This window comes from Homarus americanus, unplaced genomic scaffold (genome assembly GCF_018991925.1).
Source record: "Homarus americanus isolate GMGI-L3 unplaced genomic scaffold, GMGI_Hamer_2.0 scaffold23651, whole genome shotgun sequence".
In the NCBI taxonomy this organism is placed as follows: domain Eukaryota; kingdom Metazoa; phylum Arthropoda; class Malacostraca; order Decapoda; family Nephropidae; genus Homarus; species Homarus americanus.
Window position 1 is genome coordinate 364,889 of NW_024744190.1, and position 22,048 is coordinate 386,936.

Consider the following 22,048-nt stretch of genomic DNA (forward strand, 5'->3'; position numbering starts at 1 on the left):
CAGATTAGCCACCATACCTAAAATACAGTCACCGCTATTATCATCTGTATTACCATGATCCCTACAGATTCAAATACCACTAATACCACTAACTACTACTACTATCACAACTACCACTACTACCACAATTACCAACTACTACCACTAAGATTACTATTACCTCTACTATCTTCCCCTCTACTGTCATCAAGATCATGCTGTCACGAGTACCACATTACCACTACCACCGTCACCTACCACTCCCCCTTCCCTGCCTCACTCACTCCCTCCCAGCCAGCACACCACCATGACTACCACCGCCCCATCACCCTCGCTCCTTCATACAGAGTTCTAGCTCGTATTTTGTGTGTGTTGTTGGACTAGTGTATTACTAACCTTGTTCCGCACTTAAAAACCTTAATTGCTGAAGCGCAGTAATAACATTGTAACAATATTATAAGAACAACGCTTCCTCCTCACTCTTCCCTGGTTGGAGCCACACACACACACCCACATGCACCGTAGAGTATCTCTCCTTCCTAAATTATAACCATGGGCTGTACATTGCCGTGTGTGGCGCTGTGGTTAGACAGACTAGCTCGGGGGCGCCACTATTACTCCTGACTAACAAAAAACTCAGCAATTAGTGGTTTGCCCTGTTACTTGGCGAGTGACTTGACGGTGCGAGTGATCAGGAAAACACATCTTTTTCTCTCATTTTCCTCCTTTTTTTCGGCGCCTCGCCTATAATTTTCATAACCTAAAAATAGCGAGTTAGCCAATAAATAGGTGGCCAGAGCCTTTCTCTCGCCCAGCCGTGTCGTGCGTGGTAATTGCCGTGACGACACTTACCGTCTAATGCTACGCTTTCAAGGATGGTGGAATCTAGTTCCTTGTTTAAATGATTGCTGCCGAGTTCGTGTGTCACTGGCAATAGGGTTTAATGCTATGTTCCACGAGCCTTTGTGTTCTTCCTTGGTATATATCTCACTGGATGTGGAATCAAATCCTATATTGATTGTACAATAAAGTCTTACTCAGTATCGTCGAAGACGGTAATACATAATGTGAATGTTGGTCCATGAGTTTGCTCTTGTGGTATCACCTACTTATTACATATTCTTTGATAACTTTCTCAGGAAGAAGAGCGAGGTCGGGCCTGCCTGAGGGGACACTCCCCACCATCCCTCACGCCGCCGGAAAATTAAATAATGGTAAGTTTCCTGCAGGAGGAAATAAGGTTATGTACAGATCTTTAATCAATGTTTCCATCTATTTGGGATCATCAGGAAATTCTTGCATGTTTTCCCTGAATTTTGTATTGCGGATTTGTTTAGCCCAAAGTATCGTGTGTGTGTGTGTGTGTGTTACGTTTGTATAATGCAAGTGGTGGCATCATGCAGAAGAGACAAAACGACAAATGGACGCTCCACGAATCACCAAACGTATACCGTTAACCTTTACATAATAGAGAATACACACTATGGAGGTAATGTTTTAATGCTGTCAATTATTATCCACAAATTTATAGAAGAATATAGTACTTTAGAAAATATCCTCCACGTCTCTCTGACCTAAATTACATATTGAACATCTATTGTCTCCGTAACTTACACAGCTATGTAACTTAAATCATCGTACTGAGTGAGTCTAAGGAAGCATCGATATGAATCCGCATCATTGAGGAGCAGATAGTGTGTGTGTGTGTGTGTGTGTGTGCCGGAGAGTAGGGCAAATTCTCTCAGTCAGTCAGTCAGTCTATCAGTCACTCTGGGAGAAACATTCATTGAGCTAACTAACACAGCTAAAACTTACACGAGACATAAAAAAAATTTACATTGGATTACGCCATCTGGTGACTCCCTTTGCTCTTTTGAGACGATGACAAGCAATTCTGACATCTATGTTTACTTTTAATTACGTTTATTTTTTCCACAAAGGAATCCGTTTAGAAGAAATAACTATAATGTCAACTGGGAGCTAAAATAGTAGTGACCAGGTTTAATTTACTTCAGACAGAATGTGTACAGGAGTAAAAAAAAAGGTTTAAGATTTCTTTGGTTTAGTGTGTGTGCGTAATAATAAATAATAATAATAATTAACGGTTTATTAAAAAAGTTCTGCAGCCCGAAGGCTGAAAATATACATTGGACATAAATGACTTATTACATACATTGGTGGTTTAACAAAAGCCTTCATTAGAGAAAGGTAAAGGAACATACAGTGAGCATACAGATTAATGTAGGTGTTGAACAGCAAACATGTAGTGTAGTAACTCCCTCCCAGATGGTGTTAGGAGGAACTCACGTGGTGTAGTAGTTCCCTCACAGATGGTGTTATGAAGGACCTGACGTAGTGTAGTAACTCCCTCCCAGATGGTGTTAGGAGGGACCTCACGTGGTGTAGTAGTTCCCTCACAGATGGTGTTATGAAGGACCTGACGTGGTGTGGTAACTCCCTCACAGATGGTGTCATGCGGGACCTGACGTGGTATAGTAATTCCCTCACAGGTGGTGTTATATGAGTGAGGTGTGGTCCCAGTCCTTCCAATCGTAGACGGATTAACACATCGCTGGTTGTTGTTGAGTCTTACGGGCCGTTATCACTGGGTACCTGGGACCTCACTGTGTGAAGGTTAAGTTGGGTACGACTGTTACTGTTGAGTTGTTCTCACTGACTTACGCACTGTTCACCACTGTTCACCTCTGTTTAACACTGGTTCCATTCCTTTCCTAAGTGAAATTGTAACTTCTGGCGAGAACTTGTTGATATTCCGGTGGGGAGGAGGGTTCAGGGGAGGGAGTTGGTATGGGCCAACTTAACAGTTGACCTGGCTGCTCCGAGAGACGCGCCAGGTACGTCTTGACCCTTCGGTGGTCAAGGATGTAGTGATGTGTGTGTGTGTGTGTGTGTGTCTGTATCCGTCTCTTGCTGTATATACGCATCATTTCATCATGTTTTATATCTTAAAATGACTTGTGAAACTAAAATGTCAGCTTATTACGCGAAACTTCCCTTGCTAACGATGGGAATAACCCGTGTACTAGATACATTTGTAATGTATGTCTATATGTATGCATGTATGTTTGTATGTATGGATGTAATTGTTATTTTTGTGCGGCGCCCTGTGGTGTAATAGTCAGCAAGCTCGCCTCACAAGCGAGCGGACCTGGGTTCGATACCTGGGCAGGGGGAAACTATAGGCAAGATTCTTTACGCCATTTGCCTCTGTCTACCCAACAGTAATTGCGGATCTTATTCCGGGTTATGGTTAACCAGTGCAGTTGGTGAGTTGTCCGGTCTTCTCGGACTATTCATTGACACTGGGTCATGCAGCTCGCTAATCAGGGTGTGGTTGTTGTGTTGGCTACACCTTAAACAAGTTCACGCCTAGGTGGCCCTTGGGTCGGCCATCCTCGTTACTCGAGGGGCAACCATAAATATATATTAATTGTTATTTATATTGTATAATTTATAGATGGAGACTAGCTGGCAATATATAGCCGTTGGTGTGTGTGTCAGGAAATACAGTATATGAGATTACACTGTATTTCTTCAACCTTTATGTTAGATATGGATATTTTAATGTTTTCCTCACGTTTATGGGTATAATCTAAGGCAGATGTGTATTGACTGATAGAAAGTTAATTTATCGTGACATGAGTATTTAGTTTTATAAATATGTAAGTTTATATCAATAGTTATATAGATGATTTAATTATATTTAGAAAAAGAATGTTATTTGTAAGAATGATATGGACTGAGTGTAGATAATGTCTTACTTAGTTAGACACATGTTCTAACTCATAACCTGTTACTTAAAGGCTCTTCAAAATTGTAAAGGTTAATTCTAAATGCAATCTTTATTTTAGCACATTGTGATAAATTTTACGTTACGAAGTTAATTAAAGTAACCATTTATTCAATTTTTTTTAAAACCATTGATATTCTACTAGAAATTTTAGAAAAAAGACGAAAACATTAAAAATAAGACGAGTCCTTTGAATGAAAAGATGAGAGACGGTGTTGAGGTGTGGAATGAGTTCATCACGAAATCATATTCCAGGTAAAGTTTTTATCTTTCTCCTTGATCATTATAAGTAATGTGTGTCGTGACGGCACAATTGTCTCCCGTGATGTCATACACCTCACAAGGGTGTCATTATCACTGAACTAAGGGAGAATTTTCCTTGTTGCACTCCAAGATGTGAACGAGTGTTATTCCCAAGAAGGACCAGAGCCTGATGAATCTAAGAGACAGGTAAATGGTGTTCTTAATACCTGTCGTGATGACCTGTAACGGTGCTCTTATTAGTTGTTAGTTCCGCTTTATGTTAGAGTGTAATGGTACGCTTATGACTTATTAACTCTTGCTTATCCCTTATGTTAAGTTACAAAAACATTCTTATTGGCCGTTTTGTTTCTACCTTATGTTAACGTATAATGAGTTAGATGATTGTTGCAAAAGTTTTCTCTCTGTGTTTTGAGTTTATTTAGCTTATCTATAAACATCTTTCTTCGTCATCCCCGTAAATACCTCATCAAATTTTCTCTCCATAATATTTATCTACGTTTGTTGTCTTGTGCCTAAGCGAAACTTGCCTCTTGTATATAAAGACCTAAGCTGTTGTAACACAATCAGACATAAGACACAATAATAACCATATGATTATTTACTGATATACATTCTTCATTAACTCAACATATGTCCAAGGTACGTTAAGGTCTTTGAAACATCTCACATATGATCAAAGTTCGTATTTAATTTGCTTTTGGCCAGATATGTTCTTAAATGATGATTAATCGTTAATGTTGAGCACCTCAGTCCTATCACAATTCCTGTTTCTAATTTTCTAAAGAAGGATTCATATAATGTACTACACTAATTAATGAGACACTCCGGGGAATAAGACAAGGGACAAAGATAAATTTAACAACAGAAGACACAGTTAGAGTTACAACAGTAGAATGGTATAGTAAACACACCTGGAGCCACTTTGTCACCTGTCTTGTTCTCGCCCAGAGCATCTTGTACACCACAGTCACTTAATTCGTGGTTGTGGCAGCTTGAGTATTGTTGGATAAATAGTGTAGTGTAGTGTAGTGTAGTGTAGTGTAGACGGAGAGGAAGACACACCAGGAAAGGCAAAGCTTCGCCCCACACCTTGGCACCTCCAGGTCATTCAACATCAAATAGTCTTGTTTTAGATTATTGTGTTTAAAGTAGTAATTTTGACGAGAGTTATATTCAAGATACATTGAGGTTTGTCTTTCATAATCATTACACTGAGGTTTACAAAATTGATACAGGTCACCAACTTAACAATGTCTTGAGTTGTTTACCCTTGGGAAGATAAAAACATCGTAATATATCGAACGATGCTGTAAGAAACATTTGCGATATCATTAATTTACGTTCTTATTTTATTTCATAATGCATAACAGTCCCTCAAATATACAGTTTCTCATAAAAAAAAGCACAAAAAAAGTTTCGAGTTTCACAGAACGGAAGTGTCAAGTGAAACTACTACCTGTGTTTGTTTTTCTCATATTATCGAGTTTAAGACTTCTGGTTACATGTGACATTTGTTATCATGATATAGTCATCTTTTTCCTTACAGTCGACCCGCTACAACAATAATAAATCCCCCCCCTCCCCCCAAAAAAAAAAGTTTAATATCTAAATTTAGTTATTAAATCCCAGCTCTTGATTCTTACGCCACTCCTCGTGTTAGAGAGACTCTGATTGGTTGTCTCAAAAGTGTTATTTTAGTATTAGGAATTGATCTTTTAGGTATAAGGTGACAAACGATGAGGAGGTGACACGTGGGCTAGATGATAACATTAGGTTAACGGAGAAACTTGTGATTTACTCAACATTTTTTCGATGCGTTGCACAAGTATGCTCGTAAACACACACACACACACACACACACACACTTACACACACACACTTACACTTACTCCAGATTATTGATTACCATTACATCGTTTCCTCTTATTTACACTCATTCAATATGTTGGGTCGTGGTTCAGGTTTTACTGGCCACCACATCTACAAACACACACACTCTCTCTCTCTCTCTCTCTCTCTCTCTCTCTCACACTTCTCTTGACTCTGGCTCCGTCTTCAGCTCCCATGTTTTTCTGTTCTAATCTGACCACAATTAGGACGAATACCTGTGTCATTTCAGCCATTCCCCCAGGAAGTATTTACCTCCGTTCCATCAATATGAAGTAGGTTGTTGTTATAGTTTCCATCTATATAGTGAGCGTGTTTGAGTGGCCAGGGTCTTTGAATACACTGCACGAGTCTCAGTTTTTACTCTTAACATCGATTTAAAAATTATGAAAAATATTTAACATAATATGTGACCTTTGGACATGTGTGTGTGTTTATTTGCGTCCATGTTTACATATAACTGTGTTGCCTGTACTTAAATTTATTATCATTTGTGTAAGTATGTATCTAACTTAACCACAGTTTTCTTTTTTTTTGCGTATTCTTGTTTTCTTGTATACATACTTGTGCATATATTCAACTGTCAACATTTGTGTACGTATGCAGGAGTGTATACACCCATGAGTTCGGTTACTCCAACTCTATTAATCACTGGTTGGTAAACACGTCACGCCAAACACCATCCAGCACTTTTCGCTGCACATTTACCGTGACTCTCCCAGAGTTTAAGAGACGAGCGTTATAATCCGCTCAACCTTGTACCCGATATATCATTTATCCTCCGTCTGTTATATTCTGAAATCAGTAAACTCTTCCACCATCCACGCTCTGTTATCTCTTCTGCTGGGAACGAATTGGTGAGATATTTTGGCTCGTGTGAAAGAGAAGGAAACCTTAGCGAAAATTTCTTTTAACTATTTTTTTTTCTTTAAGGGGAATAATGATAGATGTACGCCTTATTATCCGCTCGGAGTTCATAGACTTATTTCATTTAATTTCTGTATCGGCGATGTTTATATTGATTGCTTGTTAGTGAAGCTCAGAACATTGGGAACTCAATTTATTGAAGGTTCCAACTTTGCCATTTACTGAGATGTAATCAGACGTTGAGGTATATACTTACAATATGTGTAATAGTTAGGTGTATAAACATGTGAATCATTACTGCAGATATCCTTCAAGTCATACAAGGAAAGTGTTTAACGGGTGTCATGAATCCTTAGTTCAGTTGACTCGGGATTACGGAGAGTTCCAGTGAATCAGGTACTGGTGATTTTATTGGAGCTCATATAAATCCATGATGGTGGGAGTAGTATACTATCCTGTACCTTTGATGTAATAGTTTTTTAGTGTCAATAAAATATTTCAATTTCAAATTCCATATAAATCCAGGTGTATTGTATATATCATGTATTAAGTAATTTATTTGGACTATTTTGTATTAATATGGCATGTAAAATACATTTATTTAGTTGATTTATTGTAATTAGCTAGTTTCTGCAAAACAGCTATGAGACTACTTACTGTGGTTCCGGTGATGAACACCAAAGGACCTTAAATTCCCGCCATCCACCTGTCGGGTTGGGAAAAGCCGTATGAGAGTCAGTCCTGACACCAACTGCTGTACGTCGGAGCTGCTTCCCCAATTCTCTTTGTGTTGTCTGGGTATTTAGTTTCTTTACTTCTGTGGCTGACCTGTATTCAACTAAACAGAGAAGTTATTCTTGTTATGATTATTAGGTATAATATTTAGGATGTTTAATAGGAATTTTAATTAAGGTACCATTCTGTTTTACCTTGTAATGTTCGTGCGTGAGCTTTCCTTGTAGAGCATTTTTAATAATAACTGCATTAACTTAAATTTATTACAGATCAATCATTTTCAACCTGATCAGATCTGTATAACGGGTTGTATGATGGTCAGTCAGGTAACAACGAATGATCTGGAAACAAAGGGTTGGCGTCTACTGGCTTCCTCCTGCCTCACTCATCTACAAGGTTTTCCGCACAAGCGAGTTTATACACCTCATTATGTAACGCTTACCACCTCGCTAAAATAACTGACAAATCTTGGATAATTAACTTCGTCACAATCTAAGTTACATAACAATTTAATATCCTTTAGGTTCACGGTACTGAAAATGCATAGTAAGATAACCCAACACACTGTCCCCTCTGTCAACCTGCCTACGTAAACATAAACTATATCGGCAAATAACGAATGATAAGCTGCTACATAGCGGACTGCTCATAGAATTCTCTTATTTAGTCAGTCAGTGGGCTGGTCAGGTAGAATTGGGGATAGTGGGTACTGACAAACCTAAAATAAGCAAGCTCAGTCGTGCAGTTTAATTGAAAAAAAAACATTAAAAACTCTCAATGGGTTAAATTCTATTAATGGCATACAGGAAGGATGACGCAGTACACTATAAAACACCGTACAGTAATTACTTGACTCGTGGGGATGACTTCCTTAACCCCAGACAATAGACTAGCCAATTGCCCAAAGCGATCTATACCTGAACGGGATCATTTTATTAATTTTCAATATTGGTTTATTAAAACTCCTCACTCAGCGACCCAACACACATTAACCTTAGTGTCGAGCAAATAACTGGCATAGACAAATACCTTCTTTTTGCCGCTGACAGCATGTGTAGGCGAAATTACATGCAATTTGTGCTATTAATGTTACTCATATATTTTCAAAGTATTTCATAATATGCATCAGCTGTAGCCAGGTAATAATGCCCTAAGTTAACGCATTTTCACTCGAGACAAAAACAAGCCTGGTATACCTGCCTCTACCCATCAGGCATCTGCTTTGGGCTCCTATTGAATATTAACTCGAATTTCAACTATTCGTAAATCCAGTGATCCAGTCACTCCTGAAGCTCGGACACACGTGGAGTTCTGCTCTTAAGAGTAGAATATAAATCAAGAAAGTATATTTGGGTAACACTAACATACAGAATATAAACAAGTAGAGTAGTAATGACACACGATTACACGGATAACTTTCACATTTCTCGAAATAATCCAGGAAAAATCATCATGCTTGTTCGTGTTTGTTTTCTTCTTACTGATTGACTGGCCGATTGATTGATTACCTCATGAGCTAGTTCAGTCATCGCCTTCAGGCTCCCTTGCTTTGGCTCTCACCCCAACTGGTAGATAACATGTGGAGATGGATCGAGGACAGTAGTGCGCCCCCTTCCTACCCAATCCCAACACAGTGGATGTATACAATGACACCTGGAAATTTGAGGTGCAGAATGGCCACACACCTCCCTATGGTGACCTTAAAAATGGTCTCCTCGTGATGGCCCGGCCCTCCTCCACCACACATCACTAGCCTGGCCCTCCTCCGCCCCCACATCACTAGCCTGGCCCTCCTCCGCCCCCACGTCACTAGCCTGGCCCTCCTCCGACCCCATGTCACTAGCCTGGCCTTCCTTCGCCCCACATCACTAACCTGGCCCTCCTCCGCCCCACATCACTAGCCTGACCCTCCTCCGCCACACATCACTAGCCTGGCCCTCCTACACCTCCACCGCCTACCCATGCTTGCTCACTCCCGCCTACACCTGGCCACGTGTAACTACGCCTGCCCACTCCTGTCCACGCTTATCAACACCTGCCCACGTCTACCCACTCCTGGCCACGTGTAACTACGCCTGCCCACTCCTGTCCACGCTTATCAACACCTGCCCACGTCTACCCACTCCTGGCCACGTGTAACTACTCCTGTCCACGCTTGTCCACGCGTATCCACACCTGCCCGCGCAGGAGCACGCCTGCCCATACCTGCCTAAGCATGTGTGTGTCTATACCTTCTTGTGTGTAAATTTGTCGGCACGAATTAAATAATAAACCATATATATAATAACATTTACAAACCAACACAACAACCAATTGAGTCCAAATACCTAGTTTACTAACCCCGCCCGCTGATGACGTAACTACCTGGCCCCCACAACACCAGATATTCGAAGCATCAAATTAATTCCCTCGGATGATTTTAAGGAATTTAGTAAGTTTTCAAGTTTTATTAAGTGATTTTATTACTTAATGTTATTTTTTCTCCCTAGTGGTTCAGTAATAGTGTTTATATCTTCGGTAGTAAACAGGGACTCTGGTGTGACTGGTTCAGTATAGGGGAGTCGAGTCTTCATTCACACGTCTCTTAAGTCTCCGTCAACTGGTGACAGAGCTGGAGTTGGAACCGACACACCAAGCTTCTGTTAGTCTGTCTACCGCTGTTGCTGCTGACTACTGCTTCTGCTGCTGATTACTGTTTCAACTGCTGACTGCTGTTGACTGTTTCCTGTCGACTATTGGCTAACGGTTGATAAAGAGTACTGCTGCTAGTGGCTATTGCTTCCTGACGATTGCTGCTGGTTGACGGCTGCTGACATCACTTGGTAGTGCCTAATGACTGGTACTCCCTGCTGAACACTGGTTTCAACTAAGAACTGTTTGGCCAGGTTAGTTTAAATAAGTTTTCTTGGTATCTGACTGGACGAAGTTTGAACGAATGATTTGCTTTTACAATGACACAGTAACTTTGTAGTGACTAGAGTATCGCCTAACATGAACGGTTATGGTCGGGGGGCTTCCTTTACGGGGGATGCGACTTATTTTGTGGCTGTGGAATTGAGGATCATTATTCACAAACCCCAGTGAAATCCCACCAGAACGTTTATAGTAGAGATACATAGCTGGCGTCATACCCGCATTACAGTGTATTCAGACTTGATTGACCTAAAATTTCCTTCTATTACACTGGATTGGAACTGCCGTACAAATTTTACCCCAAGCAAACACAATTAATTTTCCGTTTAATCGTGGCTTGGAAGGACACCCAAAATGTGAATAACAAAAGCTAAGCTACAGGAGAGTTGACAAATTTTATCCCTTTTATTTGACTTAAAAACTGAGCACAAATTCTGGGTATTATTGCAGTTTCCCTCCCAATTGAGTTAGAGCAATTTTGGGTTCACCAGAAGATATACCCAGTCAATTGCGACAACTTTTTCTTATCCCGCTTCCGTCTCAAATGAATAATAACAGAGATGTTAAATTCACGTATGAGATTTACGTAAATCTGCAGTCACCGCGTGTCGTCTGATTCTTTACAACTGACCCGCTCGGTCTGAGGGTACTGTCACGTCCACCAAAAGACGTAAAGAAACACCAGGATGCTTCAACAAGTACTTTTTGTTTAATGTGGCAGGGGGGGTCTGGGGACCGGTGCTCCCGGCTAGGAAGTTAGGTTAGGAAAGTTGGTTCGGTCAGGTTCTATGGTGGGGGATAACTCAGACCAAATACCATGGGGAAAACCTAGATTTCTGGTCAAAAACCAATTGGTAATGAAACTGCAGTTTTATCCAATCCTGCTGGTGCATTAGCTGTAACTGGATGTGTGAAAGAAATCGGAACAAGAATAGGCAAAAGTAAAACGGCATTTAAAAATCTCAAGTCTAAATCACTTGACAAAAAGGCCTTTGAAATGTGGTGATTTAGGAGTATGTTAAACTTAAGTTACAATCACCGCAAAACAAATGAAGTTCTAAAATTGTCAAAACTTCAAGGTAAATACTTGAAATTTATAAAACAAAGAAAATAAGACCCCTTGGTCATATATTAGGGAGGAAGGGACAACAGAAATATTAATAGGCATAGTTCAGGTGAGGAGGACCAACGAAAAGCACAGACTGGGATGGGGAATAGGGGGGGGGGGGATAGTGGAGTGGAGGCTGAGGGACACTTCACCAGCTGAGTTCGACCTTGAAGCATTCTTGCATGTAAGTATTGTATGTAAACTAATTTTCACTTTGATTTTAAAATAATTTAATTTCCTAAACATTTATATTAAACTTCCTAGACCATTCAGTTTTCAAGATCGTTTTAATTTTAGCCTACAGTAGATAATTTAATGTAGATAGGAATTTAATAGTTAATTATTTATAATTACAAAGTTGTAAAGAGTCATTTGGATACTCTCAAATTTATACGATGAACTTCTTATTGGATTGTTGAATTAGTGATGACAGTATTAAGGTCTCTCTCTCTCTCTCTTTCTCTTTCTCTCCTCTCTCCTCTCTCCTCTCTCCTCTCTCTCTTCTCTCTCCTCTTTTCTCTTTCTTCTCTTCTCTCTCTCTCTCAGCCTTCGTTACTAAATACTTCAGGCCAGACAAGAATAAACTCCTCTAATGTTCTTTCAACAAACTCGACGCTAATGGTAATATTTATCACGTAATTATGTTTACTTTAAGGTAACTTATCTTTTGCAGTCAACTTTGATATAAAACTGTGACCCACTTTTTAAGTTTAGTTTCTAAAGTAAATTTTAGTAGTTTTAATTTGTTCTCAAGTTAAATTAATTTTTAATATCTAAATTTAAGTTTTTTTTAATCGTTCATGTATCATAAGGTTTAGTTTTATGAATTGTTTAGGTAAAGTTCTTGGTTGTAAATCTTTAAATTTATCTTTAATGTTTTAAAATATTAACTAAAATTCTTGGTTGTCTTAATTACGGAGTTTTGTCTTTTTTTTTTTAGCTAAACTATTAACGCTACATCGTAATGGATAATATTCCCTGAACTGACAAAAATCCCTGAACACTTGCCTATATCCGACACCTACTTGTGGGGCATAAATGACCCTTAAGTACTTGTAGACTACAACTGTAATTATGAATATTGAGTTTTCGTAAGTTAATTTTTTTTAAACCTGTAACTTATTTCAAATAATTTAACTTCGAAATATTTAGTTATAATATTTACTTTTGAAGGTTTATAATATTTCGAACCAGACTTTATCCATTAAAATAAACTAATTATTTTTATTCCTTACATGTATGTATAGAAAAGTTTGTTTCGAGATAGAGTCGCGGCCTTTAATAAGCACTTTGACCTGACTTCTCTACAAGCAACGTACTGAGTGATAAACATCACTGAGTTGGCCTCTCTCCAAGCAACATTGACTTATTCATTGTGTAATTAATGTAAATATGAATTTAATATAATAAATAAATATTAATGTTATCAAGTTTTAACAGACCTGTCTTAACACTACCATTTGAAGACACTAGGTCTCATCAATAAAAAACTGTGGTGAAACTCCTCGTTTGTTTGATTAGAACAATCGATCAAGTCTCCACACCTCAAATGGCTTTTATGCCCTTTTATAACTAGATCCTCTAGAAAACTGGATTTTAAAACTATTTGGCCATAATTCTGACAAACTTGGCAAATATTAAAAACATCTATTCAACGTTGTTTTGAGATATTAAAACCATTTCTCCCTTACTATTTATATAGCGCTTTGAAGTTCATTATGAGCAAAGAACGGATTTTTGCCTGACACGTCTAATGAGACCAATTACAACTAGATTCCATGGCTGGTTTACAATTTGAGTTAGATGAAAAATCCTGAATTCTCCTGACAAGGTCAAACCCCACCACTACACCAAGTGTAGTTAAGCATATTACGCTCTTCTCAAAATCTCAACCAGCCATGAAATCTAGTTGTAATTGGTCTCATTAGATGCGTCATATGCGAAAACCCCATTAATTATAAAGATTTGTTTGTTCTAATGAATTTCACAGCGATTAAAGCAATATTAAGAGATTTTGGGTTTGAGGAAAAACGCAGAATTCGTGGGACGCCGTTGCCACCACACACACACACACACACCTCTACCTCTCCACTCATTCCTCCATCTCTCCACTTACTCCTCCACATTTCCACCTCTCCACCAACCTACTCCACTCCATGGGTTATTACTAATATATTAGAATATTAGACCAAGCATTAGCTTTGTTGTCAAATCATTACATAGTCAATTAGTTGTGGTCAGCTAATTGAATTTTGATAATGCATTTGCTTTCGTGGTCTAATTTAATTTAATCCAATGCATTAACTAGACATATGAATTGATATATCAGCCTAAGGATATTGCATAAGAGTTGCATTGGGAAACTAATTGACCTTACTTAATTTAACCCAATCGAATTTAATCTTCTCTAAACTAACCTAATCTAACCAAGTCTAATCTCGCCAAAGATAATCTAACTTAATACAACTTAACCTCGTCTAACTTAATCTAACATAAGCAATTCAAACCAACCTTAACCAAATCTAATCTAACCTCTTCTAAATCTTATCTAACCTAATCTAATGTAACCCAGCCTTAGTTAACCTATTTCAAGCTAAATTAATCTAATCTCACATAATCTAAGCTTACCTAACTTAACCTTCCTCAATCCTAAAACAAGCTGTACCTTAGCCTGTAGTGTTAAGCTGGGGAGGCATCACTGTCCTGGAGCTTAGACAGATTCATAAATGAGTGTTGTTGATGGACCAGTGTAAATACTATGCCCTTAAAGACCTCAGTAGTTGAAGTGTAGTTATAACATTATGACTTCAGGAACAAAGTGTATAAGAGTGTATAAGAGTTTGTGTTGTGTTTGTGTTATGGCATATTACTCCTTATTTAAAGATTCAAGTAAGTTGTTTTATATACAGGTTATATGTCCTGATATTAGAACCCGTTACTTTCCTTTAATTTTGGTTACTGTTCAACCAATCACCCAAAACACTCGTTAGCCAAACAGGTCACCCATTGTATAGAAGCTTTTCTCAGTTCCTGTAAATTGATATAACCACATAATGTATGATCATCGGTATAAATGAAACCTAAGTCTAATTAGACCATAAATCTTCCAATACTGTTCCTTCTTCATTCTCTCCATCATCATTTACTACTTTTTTCACTGTTAAGTGTTAGAGGTACTGTGGCGCCAATTAAAGCCTTTTTCTTGCTACATTAACCTTCAAATATGATGCAGGAGCCTCTAGTGTAATCATTGTTTAATTTACATTGTTAAAATTATCGATCATGCTCTCTTTTGTAGGAGTGACGTGATTTTCCTTTGGTAGTGAACGTTATATTGTGGTACGGCGAACGCTATCTTGTACTTCATCTCGTCGTCATCGAGTCGTCCTTATCCCTATCGTCGTGTCGTCCTCCTCGTATTCGTTATCCTAATTACTCGTTCTCATACTCGTCATCGTGCCCCCCTCCCCCCCTCCGCCATCCCCGCTCGATTCATGGTATTACCTCCAGAAAATATTATTTAATCCTATTTTACAACAAATTTGAGTTTTTCGTACATTTTCATTCTGTATTGGGGATGGAGTATACTGTAGTTAGAAAGTACAAAATATCGGGTGTTAAACTGTTGTATTGAATCGTTAAGATGTGAATTACACGAAAGCGCTTGGGAACTTCGTGTTTTCTTCTTTCCTTGTGGTTATCAGTATATATATATATATATATATATATATATATATATATATATATATATATATATATATATATATATATATATATATATATATATATATATATATATATATATATGCGGTACATTAGACAAAAGCCAATTTTAAATGGCGTACAATTTTAGTTTTTGTTTTTTTCATGTGAGATGAATCCGTTGGAGACATATTAAAAGTAAACATTTTATAAGCTTGTAAAATTAAGTCGAAAAAAAATCCGCTATATCTTGCTGCTTGTTGAAAATATTGAATCTGAGGAGCAAGTTTTTTTTCCATATGGTCTTCTGAACCTAATTCATCGATCGACGTTTATCCATCTTTGCTACTAGAGAAAAAAAATCCCTGCTGTTGAGTTAGGAGGACCAGACACGCTATACTAAAATAATGATCTTCTTACCTTACCGACCTTGCTGGTTAAGTACACCCAGGTCTTTACTGGTTGATTATAATTGTGTTGTCAGTAATTTGTGAAACAAATTACTCATTAACATAATATTATCTCCCAGTTCACGAAAAGAAAATTAAAATCCAGCCTTAAAACGAGTTCCTCTTGACCTTTCCCAACCTGCAGTGATACACAAGAGGTCCGAACCCGTGTGATCCTGGCATGATATATGGACGAGTGAATCTTTAAACTCCCAGCAAAATGGGAGAAGCATGACCGGGGCCGCCACGCTCATGACACTCTCAGATCATTAATGTCCAGAGCCATGAGGGAGAAGCTCTAACAAGCCTATTCCCTCCTGACCAACAGAATTTATTCCGCAGAACTGTATCGGGGGAGAATCTTAACGATAAAGTATGAGTTTTAATGCTTGGGTTTGTCTCGTACGTCAGAATGAAACATTGGTGAGTAGCGCGTGCCGCTGTGCAGTGAGGCGAGGACTTGGGGCCAAACAGTGGCTTTTTTTGAGTCTCCCCAACCTGAGGTCATCCAGGCACTGTGCCAATTAATTATCAGTTTAACCAATCTAACTTTGAATTATAGATACGAACTGACAGGTTAATGTTTCTTAATCACTCCCTTTGTAGTAAAAACTACGTCCAGTACTACATACTTGAGTGAAGAAAGTACTACGGGTGGACTGTACCGAGGTTCTTGTGTGTCCTGCCGTCAGTCTGTCTCGACTATTTATGGTGCGTTTGCCTGTAAATACGGGGATTAATATATAAAATATCTAAAATAAAAACGCTCTGAAAATGTGGACCATAATTTTTTCCTTCTAAGAGTGAAGTGATGATCTCGACTCACTGATATTATAGAATTATTATTTACTAGAACTTGAGAGAAGAGACGATTCAATATTTCCCTGATAACAAGAATGGCGGAGAGCTGGTCAGGAGCCCCCTCGAGCGGGAAGGTCAAAAGTTCTCTCCATCAGTCAGTTTGTTAAATAATCAGGTTTGACAGCCATATAGCTTGTTGATACACTATAAATTCTTGCTGTAGTAAGTTAGAGAGAAATTAAAAGAATAACCTCGACATACAGTACCTTTGTTAGGCGTGGTAATTATTATTATTTTTGTGGTAAGTTGGCGAAATAAATTAATTGCACTCCATTTATGAAAAACAAATCTTAATATCTCTTACAATGTTCAAATGTGTCAGTAAACTCTATGAATACCAATCCTGGGTCACTGACTCACCCATTGTGGGAGATGTTTCGTAGTTCTTGGTCACTCATGCCTACATTTGCCTCAATGAATGCCAATCCTCACTCACTGAGTCACCAACTTAGGCTGACGGAGATTCTAAAACATCACGAACTTGGTGTCACAGGTCGCGCTTTTCCCATTCTGATTCGAGTTTATGTATTCATTCGTCCATATATTGGGTTCATTCGGGTTCGAACCTCCTCTGTGTCACTGTGGGTGGGATGGGTCGAGAGGAACACGTGTTAAGATTGTGTGTTGTAAGTATTTAGTAAAGAGAAGGGGCGAACATGTAATAAGAGTATAAGAGAGAAATTTGCATGTTATAGAATATTGTTAAAATAAACCCAATACTAATAATCGTTAACTTATGTTACGTTACGTTACACGAACTAACCTAACCAAACCAAACCTAACCTAACCTAACCTAATCTAACCCAATAACCTAACGCTATCTAACTAACCCATTCTAACCTAACCGATCCAAAATTACCACTGGATTGTTATTAAATTTGGTTTAGGATGTGTCACTCGTAAAATAAATTGGTTTAATGGTATAGCTCCTGGCACTTTAACACTGTAAGACCTATAGAGTGTAGAAGGAAAAGACATCACTGGCCACTTAGCAGGTGTTGTTGGTGGGTTTTCAGACAACACAGAGGACGGGAGTGTTCCTCACCTGTGATACACTGTGAAGGACCTTGTACACGGAAGAGAGAAGGGATTTGTTATTCTAGGAAAGTAAATATATGCACTGTGTATTACTGACGAGGGTAAGATTCATATATATATCATTTACTTTGTCTATGTGGGATTATTGAGTCTAAAGTAATTTGTGAGATCGTATTAAGAACGGCTATGTACAGTATTCCAAAGAAACTTCCTTTACAGTTTAAATATAAACCCAAATAACAAGAGCTAAATAATCCTGCTACCGATTATAGTATTCATTGCGTTTTATCTAAATTGAAATTTATATCAGGGCAAGTTTATCAGCTGCTTTCATTTACCCCCCAAAAAAAAATAATAATATAAAGCGTCTGCACTCCTACCAACCTCATCAATATAGCCACCAGACCTGCCGTAAATTTCCTTGTTTTATTAGTTACCTACACAAGTATTAACTGACACCAATACTGCATCAAATTCTGCCTTGAGTAACCTGTAAATAAAAGCTTAAATTCAATTACCTGGTATCATAATTTCCCCCCCACCTAACACATCATTCCGACCCGTTTACATGTTGCCGGTAAAATGTTGATCAGAAATTATTATTCGTAACTTCTGTTGGATTTTTTTTGTCGTAGGTAAAACTTGTTAGAAGAGCCGTAGAGACCGTGAAATAGTGGGCGTCATGTCAGAGATTATCTCACATAATCCTGGGAATAAATTTAAAACACATTAAGACCACGTCGAGTTGGTAGCTGTAAAGTGAGAAGAATATCTTTCCTTAATTCTTCCTTCGTGTATATTATTTCAATATTTGGTTTTCGGTGATAATAACACGTAAGTTTCCAGAGGTTGTCTTCACCAGGAACACAGTGTATATACTTTATCTTTGCATTTACAGGTTATGCTAATAAACTAATACCCAATAAGCATACTAATACACAACTCACGGTACAATAAATCTGTTTTTATTGGCGGCTGATAGGATGTTTATTGTTGGCTTATACCATCAAGGGAGGTGGAACGAAATGATTGGTGCAACCACAGTTTTCTTGGCTTTTCAATTTGCATATTAAATTCTGACTGGTGGAGCCTCGCGTTTGTTGCTCACAGAAGGAAAAACTGAGGGAGATTCAGGTGGGAGATGGAGAACAAGTGAGAATGGGTCGTGTATTATAGAGAGGTGGGATGGGAGGAGTGAAAAACTGTGTGGAATAAATTGGTCGTGTGATTGTAAAGAGCTGGTGATGAAGAGGAGTATCATCATAGAGGAAACAGAAGTGGAGGGGGAGAAGAGGAAGAAACAAGAGTAGAGGGATGATACTGACGTCAAAATTTTCTGTACAAATAACAGTTAATATTTTACCCTTCTTGAGCACAGCCCTTCGCTTAGTATTCCAGTGTTTACGATAATATAACTTGGCAATAGTAATAATAAAATCCACAATAGAACTATCCCGAATAGTATAATATTTCCTTCCACAAGAATTTTATAGATATTTTCATTTAGCTTCAACGTGTCACAGGTAGGAGTTAGTCTGCCTGTGAATCTTCCTCTTTATAGCTGCCTCGACGTTTTAACTTCTCTCTCTCTTCAACGCTCAGTCTCGTTTACTCTTTGATTTCACTTATCTACTTAAGATCCATCCACTTATCTTGCACGTGTATATATATCCATTTATTTAAGTATTTGATTTCATTTGCAAGAAAGGTTGGTACCGAATGCATTGGGGACTTTTTTTTTTTCCTTTTATCAGATTAACTTGGTGTCGAGGTCGTAAATCGCCTTCGGGAGAGATTGTGTCCTTTTGAAAATCAGATAGCGAAGGGCCTCAGCTCGTCGTCTAGGTGAGGGTACAGCCCAAATTGAAATATCTTGCCGAAGATTTTAGATAAGAGAAGCTATCTCCTTATACGCTGCGCCAACAGGCCGATACAGAACTACTTGACGATTCCAATATTCCTGAACGTACCCCTGAAGGGCCCTGGTAGGTGCTGATTTTACTAAACTGGTGTTAGGAGAGGAAGTTACAGCTGAGAAGAGAGACAGTATTTATGCAGCGCCTGTTTATGGTGCTGAAGAAGGTGAGGTATCTGGGAGACTCAATGTGTGACTCAAGTCTGATAAAATAATGTATATTCACCAGATGTAGTTCTTCTTATAGCTAATGTTCCCGAGTGCTCTGTTTCCCACCCTTTTGAGGATTTCATATGAAGTTGATTAAGAGGTCACTTGAAGATTAGACAACCTAGATTCTTTCACCTGGGAGCAGGGTAAGGTTAGGTTAGGTTAGGCTAACTGATAGGGTGGTTAATCTTCAGTTGAAATAAACTGGGATGTCAAATCGTCAAGTGATCCGTAATAACATACAGGTAAAACACTCAGTGACTCCTATGATAAGATAACATGACAGCTTTGTTGTGTTATGTGAGGGAGAGGGTCGGCGTCCTCAAGGCTAACACAGGCGGTAGTCACTTATTCTGAAAGTAATCGCACTAAGAAACGTGTAAAGTCCTCAATGATGAAATAATTCACAATAACTATAATATCCAGGAATTTAATCGAAATGGAAAAACAAAGTAGCGATAATTGGAATGACCTTTATTGAAGGACATTTAAGTAACAAATAAAAAGGGAGTAATTATATTTTGAACAAGAGTTGTAATATAACAGTAAGGACCAAGAACCAACTTAAGAATTAACTGAACACAATGAACAAAAAATAGTTGATCTTTAATTTTGTGCGGCGGGGTAGAGCGAGTTGCTTGTCTCCCACACTGTACAAATTATTGACCGTAGGTAAAACTGAAGAAAAAAACCCAAATTACTTGAGTATTTTGGTCGAGTCTGTCAGTTATCTTAGTATAGATCTGGGTCCTGGCGCCACTAATTAAATGTATTCCATTGGGATTTATAATGTCCCGCGTAGCTAATGACAGTGTTGGAGCAGCCCAAGAGGTTGAGGTTGAACAAACAAGCAGGTGATTATAGATCCAACCCGGAATAAAGGATATTGGAGAAGATTTACCGGTAAAATAAAGTGTTAAAAGTCGGTGATTTCCGCCACTGGAGATCTACTTGGATTGTGTCTCTTGAAATCTAGAAGTCCAAAAACATTTATATTTTAATTATTTAGTTTATTCATTCATATTTACCAGAGAATATCTTTCTTATTTGTTTATTTACTGATATATGTTTAATAATTTACATACGGGATACTTGCCTAATGTGTGCTTGGAGGTGCTCACAATAATGAATATAATATTGGGAAATCAAATCTAATTATCGTAATATATGTTTTGGTCTTTTAATCACTTCAAACTCTTAAGTAAAATCAATCGAATATATAAACTTTGAGCCTAATCTTTACTGAGAGACACGATGGGTGAGGCCCAAGGCAGGTAAGGAGGTTCAAGTACGACTTTAAAGACGACGTTGATCAATACTCAGGTGCAGGGGTCGTCACGGAGGGCAGGACCCACGAGGAGTTAAAGGAGACGGCAGGAAGGGGCCTCTTAACTTATGATCTTCACGTTTTACTCAATACGACCCCTACGACTTGCAGTTAGTACTCTACGACCCTTCCGACTTAAAGCCAGTATTCTATGACTCAAAATAGTTGTTATCCTCACGACTTACAGCCATCACCTCTATTTCTTACAGCCACAATCATATTTTCCCGACACCTTATATCATTACCTTACAACTCTCTACTTCATAAGACTCATTTTTAACTCTTCTTAAGACTCAGGTTCAAAAATGTATTCAGACAGATAAGCACAAGTACTGTTTACGTATAAGTGGCGGCCATATTATAAAGTTGGTGACCTAACTAAACGGTGACTAGATATGTATCTGAGAACTATTCACATTGATCATTTACATGTAGGTGTATAATAAGCGGTGCGGCTGGTTTTCGACCCGGGACACCCTGAGTCCATCCAGCTGTAAATGGGCACCTAACTTTGCTGTTGGAGAAGGGAGGATCATCAAGTGCAGTGTCGGTTACACTACATCTTTGGGTAGCGAACACAAGGCTTGGGTTATACTCTCTGCACTGTCCCTATGAATCTTATTTTCTCAGTAATCTAAATCATGACGCAGCGCCTCCCTAATGTTAACATACACCATTAACGTGAGCAGCTAATGTTCCTGTTACCTATCGACCTCATCACGTCCATTATATAACACTGAGTCTAGTTCCCTGACACCTTCCACACCTCGTTAACACTAGACTCGTTTGATACCATCTGACGTACATCTTTCTCTGCCTAATTTACCTAAGCGTAACAACTATTCTGATATGAACACCAAGACCCAGCTCATATTCTGCTTTAATGTGGATTATCATCCCCAGTTTGTCATGTGTCTTATTCTGAACATTAAAACACGTTGCTCAATCACCATTACTAAGATCGTCAGGTGCTATAAGGCGC

General features: G+C 38.5%; 1 long non-coding RNA gene across 1 annotated transcript; it reads left to right on the forward strand.

Annotated features, from left to right (window-relative positions):
• Positions 1 to 1,099: 1,099 nt before the first annotated feature.
• On the forward strand, positions 1,100 to 12,940 carry LOC121877653. The gene is made up of 4 exons (XR_006091035.1): positions 1,100 to 1,193; positions 10,065 to 10,428; positions 12,505 to 12,655; positions 12,812 to 12,940. It is a non-coding gene; the product is annotated as an uncharacterized LOC121877653 (long non-coding RNA).
• The last annotated feature ends 9,108 nt before the right edge of the window (positions 12,941 to 22,048 follow it).